This window comes from Leptopilina boulardi, unplaced genomic scaffold, assembly GCF_019393585.1.
Source record: "Leptopilina boulardi isolate dan_hultmark-lab unplaced genomic scaffold, ZJU_Lbou_2.1 LbouV2_90, whole genome shotgun sequence".
Taxonomy (NCBI): domain Eukaryota; kingdom Metazoa; phylum Arthropoda; class Insecta; order Hymenoptera; family Figitidae; genus Leptopilina; species Leptopilina boulardi.
In genome coordinates, this window is record NW_026138039.1 from 591,537 (window position 1) to 604,319 (window position 12,783).

At 31.5% G+C, this 12,783-nt stretch overlaps 2 protein-coding genes across 4 annotated transcripts in view; both read right to left on the bottom strand.

Moving 5' to 3' along the window:
* The window catches only part of LOC127290861 (myotubularin-related protein 3), a 149,324-nt gene extending 145,681 nt beyond the window's left edge, over positions 1–3,643 (bottom strand). Inside the window, exons 1-2 of the mRNA XM_051319671.1 lie at positions 2,983–3,643; positions 2,218–2,274 (exon numbers count right to left, since the gene is read on the bottom strand). The gene's annotated coding sequence lies outside the window, so the exon portion shown is untranslated. The remainder of the gene's footprint in view (positions 1–2,217; positions 2,275–2,982) is intronic.
* The window catches only part of LOC127290866 (STING ER exit protein), a 254,912-nt gene that overhangs the window by 176,804 nt on the left and 65,325 nt on the right, over positions 1–12,783 (bottom strand). The gene's annotated exons all lie outside the window — the stretch shown is intronic.

The window sequence follows — 12,783 nt, forward strand, 5'->3', positions numbered from 1 at the left end:
AGCTTAGTTATATTTGAAAGTGATGAGAATATTATCCTTAAAGTCAAAGTACTTTAAGAAACTTAAATTAAAAAAAATTTCACTTATATCAATTGTACAAAAAATTTTTTATTAATTAAAACATAAGGGCGAACTAAATTTGAACAGCTGTAGTGCCACCATTCTCTTTTTCTTTGCTCAATAAAAAATTTATTTTAATACATTTAAACTTTATTTATATAATATGATTTAATTCATTTTAATAAAGACTATATTAGTTCTATCTATTTACTTTTTCAAAACAGGTCATTTACATAAAGCTTCCCTCTTAAAGTAACTACTTTTGTATTTATTTTAACTCTGTGTGTAATTAATTTAACACTTTTTAATGAAATTAATAAAAATAATTTCTTTCTACCTAACGTATCACTTCAAAATTTAGTTAAATCAACTAAAAAATCTTATTTTACTAAATGGATTCTTGGGTCATTCAACTTCTTTCTGATAGTATAATTAATACAAAGTCAAAAATATTGAAATACTAAATTAACCATTATAAAAAAAGCATTAAAAAATCTATAAGAAATATATTCAAAAATTTTTTTTAATACGTCTACGGCAGTGTAAATGACATACGCACGGTGAAAGGGGTTAGACAAAATCATTTTTTGCCAAAAGTTGTTTTTAAAGTATTGCAGAAGTATATGTTAAGGGGGATATTATATTTTTAAAACAAAACTTAGAGGTTTAGCTTAAAAAAAACCGAAGGAATTTTTTACATTTCAAAATTGAGTTTTTTTCTAAATCGTCTTACTTATATATAAAACATATTTAAACACGGAATTTTTTTTTAATAAATCATTTGTATTTTTTAGGGTACGTATGATGTATTAATTTAAATGATGTCAATTTCAAAAACACGTTCTTGTAGCCTAATTTAATGTTTTAAAAGTCAAAATTCGGTCAACCGTCCACGTAGTTTTTGAGAAAAATGAGCTTTTTGATTCTTCTTACCCCCTCCATAACTCGAAAAAATTTTAATTTGGAGTTGATACTTTCAGAATTTTATACTTATATGGTGCCAATATAAGTTAAATATGTGAGGGGCAAATTTTGCAAATTTATGTCCTTTAATGATAATTGAAATTTTTTAAGAAACAATCAAAATTGAAAATGTAAAACCTTTACTCCGAAAGTTGAGTAGATAGGTATAGGGGAAGGTGGGGTAATGGGAGCTTTTAAATTACAAGTACACAGAAACTTTGAATTTCGTGGAAATAAATCGGAAAACTTGAACAATCTTTCTGTATGTCATACGAAGACAAACGGTTACATTTCTGACAGATTTGTAGAAACTACAAGTAAAATTCAAGTTTTCGAGATTTTCTTCTTAAATGGAAAATATTTCTGGATCGAGATCAAATTAAATAGTTAAAAATTAATTATTTAATTATGTTTCGTGATTTTATTAAATAAAAATATGTGCAGATTTAGATACATGAATAAAAATAGAGATAATAATTAAATTTGTTTATGTTTTTCCTCTTTTTTTCAAATTGTAGCCTGTGAAAATTCTTTGGGGTAATGGGAGAATTGTGTCAGCCAGCAAAGTTTCGTTATACCTCGATATGGCTTTTCTTATTTTATCTTATGAATAAGATTCATTTATAAAATTTGATATTGTTGCATATTTACTTGCTAAGAATCAATATTTGTATTTTATTGTCTAAAATGTGTTATTATTGGATATTTTAATACTAAAGAAGCTGTAGGTCTTTTTTATGTCATAAATATTTTGTAAAATGTTCATCTGTCGAGAACTATTGACAAAATAAGAAAAATATCTAAAGAAAATATAAATTATATCATTTCATTGGAATTTCAAGTGAGAGTTCTCAATACCCCACAGGTTGGGTAATAGGAGGAAATGCATTTTTATAGAAAACATTTTTTTTGCAAACTTACTTTTTTGTTCTTAATTTCTAATTAATTATAATTAAAGATAAATAACAAAGGAAATAAAAAATGACCAAAGAAATATTTTATTATAACAATAAGTTTGTTTTTTAATTATTTTCCTTAAGGGGCTCCAGTTCCCTCACCTTCCCCTACTTGAAATACATACGCACGCTTTCAATACTCTTAATATTGACATAGGCCTCTATTAAAAGTCACACTGCACACCAAAATTTAAAAACACTTACGTCTCTTTTAGAAACAAACACAAAACAAACTCACCTTTAAGATGATCTATATTTGGTTAAGACGACGGAAAAATTGGACACTCTTTATCACCTGAAAAATATTGTCACTGTCATTAAGATTATAATGCTTGAGATCTTTGGCGGATTTTATTTCTATTATCATCATCTCTTAGAGTTCTAATAACTTGAAAATATGCAACCAGTTTATGCATTGAGTAAAAGAACTGAGATGACAACTCTTTTTTGCAATGAAGACAATCATCTATAACTTGATTAAAGAACTAGAAAGATGTAATCGTTTTGCAAAATGAAGCAGATACGTCTTAATTTGACTTTGACGTCTTTTTATGTGTAGAATACATAGCCAAGGATTGTGCAAAATTTGTGAAGAAATGTAAAAAACACGTTAAATATAATGGATTTTTGACCAAGTTACGTATCAAAACGGCAACCGAATAAAAATGAAAGTTACAGCAACAGAGACATAAAACAAACATTGGGTGCTCTCGAAAAAGAAAAGAAAACTGGATTTTAATTTGCAATTACAATCGACGTTTAGTCTCGCGAAATCTTGGTACTCGTGACTCTACAATGTAATCTGGAAGGGGCAAACTCATTTTTCCATCGAGTACCGACAAAAACACGAAATCTAAAAACAAAACTCATATACCAACACAAGTTCCCAGAGATTGCGAAACGCTCGAATAAGCACTGGCGCAAAGGAACAGTATCAGTACTCCCGCATCGACAACAATTACGAGCAAGAAAAAAGGGTTCATCGTTTACATTAACAACTTACTTTGGAGTGCAAAGTTTCAAATGCAAGATGACTGGGCGTCTCATGCGAAATCCATCGACTCCGGGGGGTCACACTGCTTATCGAAAAATTGTCGACATTCTGGCACAGAACAAGACTTAATATCGACTTCCAGACAAAGTGTTGATTCTCGCAGTCTCGAGTGATGCAAAAATAATTCTCACATTCTTACCATACGCACGACATTTTTCATCGTGGCCATTCATCAAAATATGGCCTGCAATGCAGCACACGACATATGTCACGTACGTCTCTCGTCGTAAACAAATGACCAGGAGTTTTGATTTTGCGATACTTCTCCCGCACTCAGTAACTGTGAATTTGACACACAATTATTTCAACTTTCCCGTTGATCACTGGGTGTGCAAGGTATTAAAAAAACTTTTTAACGTCAATTAACCTTTCATAACGACGTGCGGAATGGTGCAAAGAAAATTCTCTACTAACTTGCTAAAGGTAACTCACTACTGCCATCTAACTTTGTTAAATAAACAAAGTTGAAATATATTGATCCATTTAAACCTTTGCCTACAATCGATAACTATTCTGTATTATACTAATAAAGGTTCATAAATAAATTAATAAATGTAATATGGAAATACATATCAAAATTGTCAGAATAAAATCCTCTGAAATAACAAAGTAGTCTAACGACCATTTGTGCCAACCAGAAGACAGTTTTCTTGTGTACAGATTTACATTTAGGAATTTTATGTTTATTAGGCCTGAGCACAATAATATCATACATCACTGAACTATTAGGTTGTTCGAGTTGGGTGGGGGGAAATCCAACATGGCGATTAAGCGATGCACAAACAAACAAGAAATGTACGGGATGAAGTCGAATTTTTTTAATATCTCGCTGAAATGAAATTTTGGAACCTAAGTGTATTAGAGGATTTTGGTTTCTATTTTTAATTTCCTATTTAATGCAATAATAAAATTTATTAAAAAAATAAAATCGTTTTTTATTATTGCATTAAATAGGTAATTAAAAATAGAAACTAATATATATATATATCTGGAATGAGGTCTGCCATAAGCAGTTCAACTTGTGACGTAAAGGCATGAAGAATGAGTTAGAGAAGGATAGACATATTGTTTGTCCTTCTCTAACTCATTATTCCGGTTGCGTTTGCGGTTACGTTTCTATTCTGCTCAGGCCTTAAGGCCAGGTCCAAGTGAGGCAGCGCCATCTACATTGAAACTAAAATTTTGTAAAATTTTCAACAGCCTTTTCTTGAAAATAAGAAGTTAAAATGCTTTTTTCTTCATGGATAATTGATTATTGGCAAGATATACACCAGCTAAAACTTTTTTTGAGTTAAAATAATAAAAAAAAATTCATGTCAATAAATTAAATATGAGCACTTTTTTTCACTAAAACTGTAACAGTACTTTCTCAGAAATTACAATCAAAAATGCAATTTCCATTTGGAAAATTAATAAACGCTAAAAAATACACGACCTAAGATTTACCAATCACGAAAATAACAAAAAAAAATTTTTTTAACATAACATATTTTACTCCCCACACAGCACATAAAATTTCCTGAATTTGTCCTGAATATTTCATTGAAAGATTCGAAATATTTCAATGAAAGGTCCATGAAATTTTGATACAACAATGAAATGTCCGCCTATAAGAAATATTGCAGTTCCGATTGTACGAAAAATTTCATCGAAATGTTGAGGAAATGTGAAGATGAAAAATTACTGACATATTATTTTTTAATATTTGCAAAATAAAAAAATGAAATATGTTACAAATTTTTAAGTGAAATATTTTGAAAAGATTATTCATTAAAATTCTAGAAATATCGAAATAAAATATTTCTAAATTGTTAAAAATACATATTTAGGCAATATCATCCGGATATATTTGTGAAAAATAAAAAAAATGAATTTCAGAAATAAATAGCGGTAGTGATTGTGAAAATATGTAACAAAATTTGTGTATTTAGTGAAATAGTGACAATTTATTTATTATAAAGAAATTATTACACGTAAGATGCAACAAGCGAAACATGAACATGAACAGTAAGTATAAAAATAGAATACTTAAAATAAATAAGATCCGCTCAGGTACGCAAGGATATACTATAAAAGTCAATTTGTTACAAATTTTACTTGACTGGACTTTTAATATTCGTAACTTTTTAATTGAATTCTTAATTTACTGCATAATTATAATTAAACAAAAAATTTTTTTCGCAGAATTGTCATTTGATAACATTTCTATTTTTCAGAGTATTCAAATGTTTAAAATTTAATTTGTCTAAAATTGCAAATGACAAAAAGTACATATGAACCGATCGCCGGAAAGACGGCATACGTCGATTTAAGACATTTTGAGATATGTTAAATTTAAGATTCACTTGTAAGTTATAATTTAAGGCATTATTATCGAAAAATTTTTTCATTTACAAAGGTTTACTATCGGTCAACTAATTTTGTTACATATTTTCACAATCACTACCGCAATTTATTTCTGAAATTCATTTTTTTTATTTTTCACAAATATATCCGGATGATATTGCCTAAATATGTATTTTTAACAATTTAGAAATATGTCATTTCGATATTTCTAGAATTTTAATGAAGAATATTTTCAAAATATTTCACTTAAAAATTTGTAACATATTTCATTTTTTTATTTTGCAAATATTAAAAAATAATATGTCAGTAATTTTTCATCCTCACATTTCCTTAACATTTCGCTAAAATTTTTCGTACAATCGGAACTGCAATATTTCTTATAGGCGGACATTTCATTGCTGCATCAAAATTTCATGGACGTTTCATTGAAATATTTCGAATCTTTCAATGAAATATTCAGGACAAATTCAGGAAATTTTATGTGCTGTGTGGGCTCATTATGACAGCCGTTTGGCAGGTATATACGTCACCAGACGTTTCGCGATTGTGCCGAAAGGAAGAGATTGGCGCTGTTGCTAACCACCTGAAATACATAATCTACCAAAGGGAGCGTCCACAAATTACGTAACGTTTTTTTTTATTAATTTTGACCCCCCCTCCCCATGTAACACGTTATTGCATACATTAGCGCCATTTTTTCTGCTGTCCGTAACAAAGTGCTTGACCCCCCCCACCCTCAAAAAATGTTACGTAATTTTTGAACGCTCCTCAAGGGCTGTCACAATCAGTAAAGCAGTATCAATATGTTAAATATTTAATACAATTTTATTTTGTTATTTTCGTGATTGGAAAATCTTAGGTCCCTGGCGGATTCGGAAAACCGAGTTGTAACCGAAGTGGGTTACGATTCGGTTACGTTTCGGTTCATTGTGAAATATTATCATTAATCGACGAAATATGTAGTAAATAACTATTAGGAATGGTTAATATACATTTAGAGAGCTTATTTATGCAATATTAATAATAAATTGAGATATAATTAATTAATAATAAGTGTTTTAAGTGTACAATGCATACAGTTGTTGAATTACCATATATATGTATTACCATCAGCGGCAGCTGTGATACGCGCGTTAAACCCTAGATGGCGTTAAGGATGACTTTTTGACTAAATTTCTAAAATTAAGCCCTTGAGTGTTAAATGTGTAGGTGAATATATAAGTTTTAAAAAAATAGATCAATTTATTAAAACAACTTTTTTGATTTGTACAAATATAAAAAAAAATTTTTTTATACCGAACAAAAATTTTTTTAATGAGAAAAAGTTTTTTTTGTGTCAAAATTAATCTTTCTCATTTTTCTTTTTTTGAATAAATTTTTTTTGAATTTTTGAATAAAAAATTTTTTTTTCTCAATAAAATGAAAAAGATTAATTTTGACACAAAAAAATCTTTTTCTCATTAAAAATATTTTTGTTCGTTATAAAAATTTTATTTTTGTATTTGTACAAATCAAAAAAGTTGTTTTAATAAATTGATCTATTTTTTTAAAACTTAGGCTGCAGTCCCATGGCAGCGTTTTGCGTTGCGTTTTGTCACTAGACCCTGAGTGTAAATATAGCAAACATATATCTGCATCTCTTTTACACTCATGGTCTAGTGACAAAACGCAACGCAAAACGCTGCCATGGGACTGCAGCCTTATATATTCACTTACACATTTGACACTCAAGGGCTTAATTTTAGAAATTTATTCACAAATATGGGAACAACTGTGTTGTTACCCATAAGCGTAGCTTGGAAGCCACTATTGGGATCTGATATGGAAACAACTGTGTTGTTACCCATAAGTGTGGCTTGGAAGCCACTAGTCGTTTCGTCCCGGTCCCCACTACTGGACTCATCAGTAAGGCTGCGTAGTGGGAAACCTGCCTTATACGACCATGGGAAAGTGAGAGTTGGATCGTGTATATATGCTACACATATATGCCATCTGGTGACGACCTCGTTGTGTCAGCCATTTTTCGTTTCATCCTTTTTAAAATATATGTAGAAGAAAGAGATAAAAAATCAAGATGGCTGACGCAACGAGGTCAGTTTCCCCATAATTCCCTATGATTTCAGATCCCAATTCGTTTCGTCCCGGTCCCCACTACTGGACTCATCAGTAAGGCAGCGTAGTGGGAAACCTGCCTTATACAACCATGGGGAAGTGAGAGTTGGATCGTGTATATATGCTACACGCCAAGCAACATCTACACTTGTGAGAGAGCACATATGGGTATTGACCAATGGCAGAGACATCCATTGGCCAACCCCCACACAAAGTCATCCTTAACGCCATCTAGAGTTTAACGCGCGTATCACAGCTGCCGCTGATGGTAATATACATATATATGGTAATTCAATAACTGTATGCACTGTACACTTAAAACACTTATTATTAATTAATTATATTTTAATTTATTATTATTATTGCATAAATAAGCACTTTAAATGTATATTAACCATTCCTAATAGTTATTTACTAAATATTTCGACGATTAACGATAATATTTCACAATGAACCGAAAACGTAACCGAATCGTAACCCAATTCGGTTACAACTCGGTTTTCCCAATCCGCCAGGGGTCGTGTATTTTTTAGCGTTTATTAATTTTCCAAATGGAAATTGCATTTTTGATTGTAATTTCTGAGAAAGTACTGTTACAGTTTTTGTGAAAAAAGTACTCATATTTAATTTATCGACATGGAAATTTTTTTCATTATTTTAACTCAAAAAAAGTTTTAACTGGTATATATCTTGCCAATAATCAATTATCCATAAAGGAAAAAGCATTTTACCATCTTGTTTTCAAGAAAAGGTAGTTGAAGATTTTCCAAAATTTTAGTATCAATGTAGACGGCGCTGCCTCACTTGGACCTGGCCTTAAAGTGACCTCACTTTTCAAAATGGTGTCTTGTCGGAAGACATACAATGCATTGAAGTCAATGGAGGGAATCAGTTTTAAAAGCGCTTGTACACCTCACAAATTCTGAGTATCCTCGGAATTTGTCAGAAGTTTCACTAACTTTGATTGGCTTTCCTCATAGAGAATTTTGAAATTTTCCTATCTTTTGGAAATTCTCCATGAGCAAGGCCAATCAAAATTAGTATAACTGTTGACAAATTCCGAGTATACTTAGAAATTGTGAGGTGTACAAGCGCCTTAATTCGCTCCATTAAGGAGCTTCTACAATAGCTCCGTTTGGCAACTCCAAGTCCAAGTCGGTTGGAGTTGGTTGCGCACGCATGGTGTTGCCAACTGTCGCCGAGTTGAAAATGAAAAAAAAATTGTGCGTGATCTCGTGCTCACGAAATAGTTGTTTGTTTAATTGGTTTAATTATTTGTTGTTGTTGCTGTTGATTTTGCCGCCGTCTCATCGTTTTAATAATTATAACCCTACCGGAAGGGTGGTACTGGATTGGTACTGGGAAATTGGAACTGAGATCTCAGTACCAACTCAGTACTAATTTGGTGCATTTTGGTACTGAAATGGAACTGGGAAATTTACCTGCGAAAAGGGTCGAGTTACCGTTAATACCCTCATAAAAGTGAAAAGCAACTAGCTTTTTCAATATGTTTAAACTAAAACTTTATATTTATTTCAATATTATATTTGTTTTTCATGGATTTATATTATTTTCATACATTATTATACATATGATATGTCCTTTGTCAGCTAAATTCAAAAATGGTGTCCATTTTTTTATCAAACTTAAGGTATACGAGATAAATTATAACCTTTATAAATGTAATTATTTTATGATAAATTTTAGATATTCATAATCTGGAAATATTAACGAATCTGAATATATATTTTTTAAAGTTGAGTTATTAAAATTACAAATTTTTTAAGCAATAAAACTCGGGTTAAAATTTTAATCCTTCAACAAAGGACCTAGGGGTCTATTGTTCAAGGAGGGATTGCAATATAATTTTCAAACTTAACAGAAATTTTCTACAAACTATTATGTTTTTTTTGCTGTTTTACACGTATATCGTGAGAGACGGTTTGTTGATCTTATATACCTTTAAAACTATTGTTAAAGTACTTTAAAAATGTCTTCTTATGGGTTATCAGGTAGTGGTACTGAAGTGGAACTCAAGCCAAGTCCAATTCAGTACCATTCCAGTACCACTCTTTCGGTAGGGAAATAAATAAAATATTAGTTTCATTATTTAATATTCAAACTTTGGCGCGAGAAAGAAATAGCAACTACTGACCTCTACGTCTACTTTACCGACAAGTTAAAAATATAGCAGGGATGAGAATGTATGGTGCAAAAGTTAAATTAAGACCAATTAGAGTTCTGCTATACTTATGTTCTGTTGAATGGAAATTCTGTCAGATAAAATTTCTGTTAAGTAACAATTATGTTCGATAAAAATTTTGTCCAATCAAACGTCTGTCCAATGAAAAGTCTGTTATATGAATCGTCCGCCGTGTAAATATTCTATCCAATGAGAGTTCTGCTATACTTATGTTCTGTTGAATGGAAATTCTGTCAGATAAAATTTCTGTTCGATAAAAATTGTATCCTATCAAACGTCTGTCCAATGAAAAGTCTGTTATATGAATTGTCTGCCATGTAAATATTCTGTCCAATAAAATTTCTGTTATATAAATTTCTGTCAAATGGCATTTCTGTTATATGAAGTTTAGGGGATTTTCATGCGTCTCGAAATCGTGCCGTCATTGCGATCGTCGTACTCTCACTGCGCCATCTACCTAATGATTTAACCTTCTGACGTCACGAAGGGGAGTGCGTAGATGGCGCAGTAGGATTACGACGATCGCAACGACTCTGCGATTTCGCAAACATGTGGAACCGCTGGGAGAGGACTCTACAATAAGCGCGTCGGACATGAACTTGTACCTAACAAGAGAAAGAGGTATAGATGTATATCTCCGTACCCCTCTTTCATATTACAGCAATTCCACATGTATGCGAAGTCGCAGAGTCGTTGCGAGCCCCGTCTCCCTACAGCGCCATCTACTCAATGCACTCCTCTTCTGACGTCACCGATGTTAAGTATACGTTCGCGTCCACGTCCGACGCGCTTATTGTAGAACCAACTTGAACTTGAAGGCATACTCACACTGTTTGCCGAATGCCACTATGCATAGAGGGCATCGATATGGCTATGAGCTGTGGTCATATTCACATGTATATACGGAAGCCTGTACGGCTCACGAGCGTCTCGCACGCAAGTGGCGGTGTTTCGTACCACAAACAAGTGGTACGAAGTCCGTCCAACTTGTGGCAAGTTCGTTAGTTCGTGCTACTTGTTGGACAGACTTCGTGCCACTTGTGGAAAGTGGATTTTTTGAAGGGTCATTCACAAATATGACAATTCCGTTGGATCCTGTTGCTATCTATTTCGTCAGTGCTTTTCATTTCAATTTCATGTGAAGAAGAAAAAAATGAATTTTATAAGATATTAGTAATATTAGCATATTAGTAAATGTCATCGAACAAACTTTTTATAGTTCACACATAAATACTCATTCCAAACGTATACATATTAATATATGTATGTATATTATTATACATATTAATATAAACTAAGGATTACACTAAGAATTAAGCGGAAGTTTTTTCTTAATTTTTTTAATTTTTCTTAGTTTAGAATAAAAATAAAATTTTTTGGTTATGTTGTCATTTTTTAATTTAAAATACATGAAGAGGATTTTATTTTTTTAAATCAAAAATATATTTTTATGAATATTTAAGATTAATAAAGATGTCAATATCATTTGTTTACACTGAAATGAAATCTTTTATATGAATTTTCAATTAAAAAATAACAAATTCATTTTTATTCAAAAACATTAAACGGACTTGCTCGGATGAAATTATACTTGAAATGAAAAGCACTGACGAAATAGACGGCAACAGGATCCAACGGAATTGTCATAGTTGTGAATGACCCTTCAAAAAATCCACTTTCCACAAGTGGCAGGACTGAATTCGATTCCGATTCTGGACCATGAAGTAGGATAAGGAGAGGTAACGGCGTATATTCATTGGCCCTCAGATAGACGGACCACAGTAGTAGGCTTTCTTTTTTCCTAATGTCGCGAGCGCTCCTTTGGGGAAAGCGAAGAATTAAAATTTATCGTCTGCAACATGGCTGCAAGTCAGCTGTTTACAACGTTAGGTTAAGTTAATGAATATGAAGGTATTATGCAAATACATTAACTGTAAAGAAAAAAACAGCAATGGACCAAATTAAAGGAATATGTACATTTGAAGAGTACAAAAGCTGCTTACAGGAGATAAAAATGCCTTCAGACAAGTGGTGCTTTGTAAAAGGTTCTGAACGTTACTTTGGTTTTCTAAAAGTAGAAAATTTAAATGTAACAAAGAAATTAATAATATTAAGTCAAGTCAATTTAAGTGTCAAAATTGTTATTGGTGATAGAGTTAGTTTGTTATCGAAATTTATAAAAATTTCAAGTGTTGATGAACTGATAAGTCTTTTAGAAAGTGTGGACGAAATGTAATACTTCATGTGTAAAACAAACGACTGAATTTTAACAACAAAAACACCATGTGAAACATTCAGGTTATGTTTCTCTTTTCGCGGTAGGTCACGTGATAAAATATAATTCAAATATTTCCCACCGCAAGCGCTGTCAACAGTAGGAAAATAGAAAGTCGTACTACTGTGGTCCCCCCTATATGGTGTCAAGTTTTCTAGCGATTGGCTACAGGCGTTACCTCTCCTTATCCTACTTCATATTCTGGACGTTGTGCTGTTCAGATCGGACATTTTGTCTGTTTTTTTTATTTTGTTTAAACTTTTTGTTTTTTTGTTTTTGCATTTTTTTATGTTATTTTTGAGAGAATGTCCCTCTAGATGCTTTTAAGATAATTTTTGTTTTTGGAGTGTTTTTTTGAAGTGCTTTTGCTTTAACTTACCTCATTTCTTTGAAGCGTCATAGAACAGTGATCAATTTTGAATCCATCTGTATTTAACAGATTAAATATAAATCGCTTTTAATAATAAATTTTTAAGCGTTCAGGGAATATTTGCTATTTTGCAAGACTTATGTGCACGTGGTTACATAACCTTAAAGGGCCTTATAGTCAACCTCAAAATTTTTTGGAGTCAATTAAGGAACACTGTATGCTGTCTATTTAGGATTTTACTGATACTTTTCTCTTCTGTATCTGGATTACACCATTTTATATCTTGCTGCATTATGAGGATTATTGGCCATAAATAACATTGGATTGATACATGGACTTCTTCATTTCTGTCATGAGGACTGCTGTTTGGCTGCTTGCTTTTCCTTCCAGATTTCGCACGATTTGGTCTGCTTCTCAAGTTTAACCTTTTTTCCTTTCTTTCAA